Here is a 6398-nt window from a genome sequence, read left to right on the forward strand (position 1 = left end):
AGTATTTACCTTATAAGGTTAGAACCTGCTAATTGGTTAGTATGGTAAGGATGTTCGAACATGAGTCACAGGACCAGGGTATAAAAGAGTTCTGTTTACTTTGATATTGTTCTTAGGCAGTGTTACCACACAGTAATTTAAGTTCACAAGACTTTGTGTTCTTTTTTTTTTCTTTGAGCCCTTTGCTTATTTATACTTATTTACTATATATTGCATTTCTTTGCAGATTGTAGTTGATTGCAATATAAAATAATAAAAGGACCAGCTTTCATTGTGAGGTTAGTACCTCCAGTACTGTGCAGCAGCTGTGAGTTCTTTGAGTTCGGGAACAGACGATTCCGGGGACTACATAGAGATAGTTTTGTTTGTTTGTTTTGTTTGATTGTTTGTTTACAGTAATTAGGTCTTTTCTTTCCAGAAACATGAACAAGAACTACTTGTCCATGGACGAAGATATCTGTTATCCAACGATGGAGAGTACAAGGCAGTCTTTCAGGTAGAATGAAAATAGAAAGGGATGCACTGAGGCTTATTTGATTTTTCTTAAACTAATGTTTGGAAAAAATACTTCAAGTTCTTACTTCTTGTTTCAGGATGATGGAAACCTTGTGGTTTACGGCTGGAAGCCTTTGTGGGAATCCAACACAGGTCACATTAGCGACGCCCAGCGCCTGATCATGCAAGAAGACTGCAACCTTGTCATGTACACACCACACAAACCCGTGTGGGTCAGCGGCCCAACTCGGTCCAACGTCAAAACCTGCCGCCTCCAGGGTGGCCTTTTATTGTGGGCAGTATAAGGTACACCTGTGCACTACTCATGATGTCAGATCAGCATCTTGATGTGGCACACCTGTGAGGTGGGATGGATTATCTCAGCAAAGCAGAAGTGCTCACTATCACACATTTAGACTGATTTGTGAACAATGTTTGAGAGAAATGGTAATATTGTGTATCTGGAATGAATTTTAGATCTTTAAGTCCATCTCATGAAAAATCAGAGCAGAAACAAAGGTGTTGCATTTATATTTTTGTTGAGTGTAGTTGTTGATGTCACCTTTCCTGCTTCTATTACTGCTGTTGAAGAATTACGAACCATTCTGGCCCTTGTATGCCCTGATACTCAAGGCCCACCCCAATTTCTCATTATTATTGGTACCAATGCCAGTTTCTTTAAATTCCTAGCTACTCTCAGTCATGACACTGAAATATCTAGTATTGCACAGGCTTTGAGAATCCAGACCCAACACCCCACAATCCAACTGAATCAAGGACAAGAGACAGAGACCCGTATTGACCATCCTGAGGGAAAGGTCAGGTGGATAGGGCCTGGGGAGTGCATAGTTCCCTCTAGAGGAGAAGTGTGTGCTGTCTGTACAATGGAGAATGTACTGTGTACCTTACCAACACCATTACAGTAAGCTCGCAGGGGCAGAACTTTTAAGAAATAGACCCAAGCATGTTAAATTTTGGAGAGTTATTTATATCTAAAGCCTGGGAAAGGCAGCTGCATCAAAAGTTGTCAACCTGAAGTGACGTATTTTCTACTGATGAGTGGGATGTGGGATTAGCTCATGGAGGCGAACATAACATAAGACGCTCCAGACGTATTGCTCCTGCAGACACTGACGATGTACGACGCCATATTAAAGAACTGTTGGCGGTGGGCATTATTAAGGAGTCCATACGCATCACCCATAGTAATTGCACAAAAAAAAAGTGGGGCAATCAGGATGTGTGTCGATTACCGAACTCTAAATGCTCGCACCATTCCAGATCAGTAGACCACTCCCAGGATCAATGATGCTTTGGACTGTTTGGCTGGCAGTAAGTGGTTTTCCATACTAGACCTCCGCAGTGGATATTATCAAATAGCCACGGCAGAGGAAGATAAAGCGAAGACAACTTTCATCTGTCCACTTGGTTTCTACCAGTTTGAGCGGATGCCACAGGGGATTATCTTGACGACATCATTGTGTTCGGACGCACCCTTGAAAAACACGAAGAGAGGCTATTAAAAGTTTTAGACCGTCTAAGAGAATGTGGGCTGAAAGTATCCATTGATAAGTGCCAGTTCTGCCAGAACCAAGTACAGTATGTTAGACATATTGTGTCAGTTGCTGGAGTGTCACCTGACCCCGCCAAGATTGAAGCAGTAACATGCTGGAAAACTAAGTCTCGACTTATAAGATAAATAATTTAATAATGTTTTAAGAGTTCTATTGAAGCTTCTGAACTGTCGGATGTTTTTTTTTTAGTGTGACAGTGCTTTAGATGGAGCAGATCTATGCTAAAACAATGTAATGACCCCTCCTGAGGATATAAAGCTTTATTACTGGGTTTAAATAAATCAGATCTACCACAGCAGATAATAAACTATGCTATGTCATAACCGAAGCAAACACCACGATTATGTCTCGTTTAGTTCGGTGTTGCTAGGCAACGGACCCCTCACCTATTCAAGAATGTGGAAATGTGGAAGTGATGTGTTGCCACTCAATGAAAACTAAACCAAAGATTTCGGTAACTACACTGGGTGTAATCTGCATAGTGACACTAAACAGCTGAAAAACTTTACTTTTCCATTTACCTCTGAAAAAAAACGCTGTATTTTGTTTGTTTATATTTAGAAGAACAGTACAAGAATATAGAAACACAAATACTAGATAAGTGTTTAATACTACAAACTATTCTCATTTAATGTTACTTGTTTTTTTATGGCAATGCTATTTAAAGTAAGCTTTACTAATTAGATTTAACAGTGCATTTATAGAAAAAGGCCAAAGCAGACTTTTTCTGCTGAGGAGACTAAGATCTTTTGGAGTGCAGGGAAAACAACAAATTCAATATATATATATATATTAGTTAAAAGTGTAACTATTGTATTGTTTTTCTTTCTCTTTTGTATTTATGATGTACTGTCCCTACTTTATATTTGTAATTTTTTTGTTGTTGTAACATAGAAACTTCCCCATTGTGTGATGAATATACTGTAGGTATATTTTATCTTTAGATGCCTTTTGAGGTATTATTACATTTCTCTGTTTCTATAGCTCTTGTAAAACATCCTTTTTGACTAAGTGTGGAAGCAGTCTAAAAAGTGTTTGGCTTGAGAATGTAATAATTTAAATTCAAATTCAAATTTTATTTGTCACATACACAGTCATACACAGTACGAAATGTAGTGAAATGCTTATACGACTGCCATTTACCCTGAAAGAGAATTAAAGTTTACAAATAAGAAATAAATATGAATAAAAGAAGTACGATAGAAATTTAATAAAAAATTAAATTAAACTAGGAAAAATAGAAATAAAAATAAAAATAGAAATGTGCTAGGAAAAATAGAACTAAAATAAAATAGGAATATGATGTACTTTATAAAAATAGAAATATACTGTACAAATTGAAATATGCTGTACTGGGTGTGCAAATATGCATAGAACAAAGTGACTTTGTGCAGAGGTTATTAAAGTGTCTTTGTGCACTGGTCCAGGATGTAAACGTAAACATGTAGTGTAGATATGAAGGAAGGTGTGCGTGTAATTGTCCATAGTGTTCATGGATGTAAAAAGATGGATAGATTTGATCAATTATGAAAAGATTGTATTAGTTCTGCATAGTGGTGTGGTTGTGGTTGAGAGACCTTATCGCCTGCGGGAAGAAGCTCCTCCTCAGTCTCTCTGTGTTGGCCTTCAGGGAGCGGAATCGCTTCTCAGACCGCAACAGAGTAAACAGTCTGTTATTGGGGTGGCTGAGGTCCTTCACGATCTTCCTGGCCTTGGTCCAGCACCGCTTGGTGTAGATTGAGTGCAGGTCAGGGAGCTCGGTGCGGATGATGCGCTCAGCTGATCGCACCACCCTCTGTAGAGCTCGTCTGTCCCGTCAGGATGCTCTCTATGGTGCAGGAGTAGAAATTCCTGAGCACCTTGGAGGGCAGTCTCTCAAGCGTCTGAGGTGGTACAGACGCTGCCGGGCCTTTTTTACCATGGTGTTGATGTGACAGGACCATGCCAGGTCCTGCGTTATGTGAACAACGAGGTATCTGAAGCTGTCCACTCTCTCCACTGGGGTCGCGTTAATGACGGGGGTCTGATAGTTCCTCACCTGCTTTGTACTGAAGTCCACTATCAGCTCCTTTGTCTTACTGACGTTCAGGAGGAGATTGTTTCTCTGGCACCAGTTCTTCAGATTTCCAACCTCCTCCAGGTAGGCCGTCTCATCGTTGTTCGTTATCAGGCCCACCACAACAGTGTCGTCAGCAAACTTGATGATGGTGGTGGAGCTGGTAGTGGCCACGCAGTCGTGGGTGTACAGAGAGTACAGCAGGGGGCTCAGAACACAACCCTGGGGGGCTCCAGTGCTGAGAGTGAGGGAGGCTGAGACATGTCCGCCCATCCTTACTGCCTGTGGTCTGCCAGTCAGAAAATTGGAGATCCACTGACACATTGATGAGCTGAGTCCCAGGTGCTCCAGCTTGGTGGTAAGTGTGGAGGGAATTATGGTATTAAATGGAGAACTGTAGTCGATGAAGAGCATTTTCACATAATTCCCCCTCCGAGTGTCCAGGTGAGTGAGAGATGTATGGAGGAGATGAGAGATTGCATCGTCCGTGGAACGGTTTGGACGATAAGCGAACTGTAGTGGGTCCAGTGTGTCTGGTAGTGAAGAGATGATGAAGTCTCTGACCAGGCGTTCAAAGCACTTCATCACTATAGAAGTGAGGGCTACAGGGCGATAGTCATTAAGGGAAGCAGGATGAGGTTTCTTTGGGACAGGAACAATGATGGACTCTTTAAAGCATGTGGGGATAACCGACTGAGATAAAGAGATGTTGAATATCTCAGTGAACACAGGTGCTAGCTGGTCTGCGCAGGCTCTTAGAATACGACCTGAGATGCCGTCTGGTCCTGCCGCATTCCTGGTGTTCACTTTCTTGAAGGCTCTCCTCACGTCATGCTCTGTGATGATGAACGCGCTTCCGGTGCTGGCACTGACTTCCTGTCTGCAGCCGTTAGCGCCGCTAGCATTAGCACCGCTAGCATTAGCACCGCTAGCATCTTTAGCTGCTGCTTCGAAGCGAGCATAGAAGGTGTTCAGCTTGTCTGCCAGAGTCACGTCTGCGTTCATCATACCAGATGTTGGTGCTTTATAATCCGTAATTGTCCTTAATCCCTGCCACAGGCTCCTAGAGTCCTTCTGTTGGAGCTGTGACTCTAGTTTCCTCCCGTAGCGATGCTTCGCCTCTTTCTTTTCTACGGTATTGTCCGCTAGTTTCCCGATGAATCCCACAACCGCTTCCATAAACACGCTGACGTCATCATCGGAGCTGTTTCTGAACATGTCCCAGTCTGCGTCATCGAGTGCGTCCTGTAACGCGGCCACCGATCTGTCCGTCCAGCGCGCGACCTCCCTCTGAATCAGTCGTTAGCTAATATCAGCTAACGACTGATTCTAATAACAGTAAAACACTTAACACAGGGACACAGAAACATAGAGACACCCATATGATGCTCTTTACTGATTTATTAGCTTTATTGACAGTACTGAAGCTCAGATTTTTTCAGACCGTTACTTCATTACTTGTTATTTCAGTTGCTGGATTTCCACTCTGTGTGGCCGTCATTGTCGACAACCAGAACGCTGTCATCACCTAGAGTTAGACGACACCGGGTTTTCACGGTGTGTACATCACCAAGTTGCAGTCTTCTTGCATGATCAGGCGATGAGCGTCTCTAACACCACAAGTGTTGGATGCCCACACAGGCCTCCATCCGTACACCACAAAGTTCCCATCTTCCTGAAATGACACATGAGAGATCTGTTACGGATGCATAGAATGTAATTTGCCAATCGAAGAAAAAAAATAAGAATTTGTTATTTTAAACCTACCTGAAAGATTGCCTTGTACTCTTTGTTGTTGGATAACAGATAATCTCCTTTCTGGAGTTCATAATTCATGGACAAGAAGTTTCTGCTCATGGTTCTGGAAAGGAAAGTCAGATTTAAAAAGTCTGCCTCAGTACAGTAAATGTTTTATCTACACATTAAGGCCAATGATTAGTGCACAAGCTGATCTGAAGATCGTAAACTTTGTTCGTAAGTTCTGTTTGGCCGGTGTAGGCATTCCTTACTGAATTTTACAGTAGGCAGTATGCCAGGTATTCCAGCTCATAGCTACTGAAACGACAAATCGGATTGAAAAGCATCTTTTTTTACCAAAGCAATTAGCCAATGAAATGAAAATGATTTATAAGTAGTTATATATAAAGTTGTATACTAGTTAAAATAAGTTGTTCTTTTCACCTACATTGCAGCAGCTATAAACCCAATTCTCTCACTAGTCTCTATTTTTGATATTAAATGTGTAATTAAAACTTTAAGTAAAAGTGCAATTT

At 41.6% G+C, this 6398-nt stretch overlaps 2 pseudogenes; one reads left to right on the forward strand and one right to left on the reverse strand.

Moving 5' to 3' along the window:
• The first annotated feature begins 422 nt into the window (after positions 1–422).
• Positions 423–1784, forward strand: LOC128528131 (B-type lectin plumieribetin-like; annotated as a pseudogene).
• Positions 1785–5591: 3807 nt separating this feature from the next.
• On the reverse strand, positions 5592–5983 carry LOC128528059 (B-type lectin plumieribetin-like; annotated as a pseudogene).
• Positions 5984–6398: the final 415 nt, after the last annotated feature.

Source organism: Clarias gariepinus, chromosome 7 (assembly GCF_024256425.1).
Source record: "Clarias gariepinus isolate MV-2021 ecotype Netherlands chromosome 7, CGAR_prim_01v2, whole genome shotgun sequence".
Taxonomy (NCBI): domain Eukaryota; kingdom Metazoa; phylum Chordata; class Actinopteri; order Siluriformes; family Clariidae; genus Clarias; species Clarias gariepinus.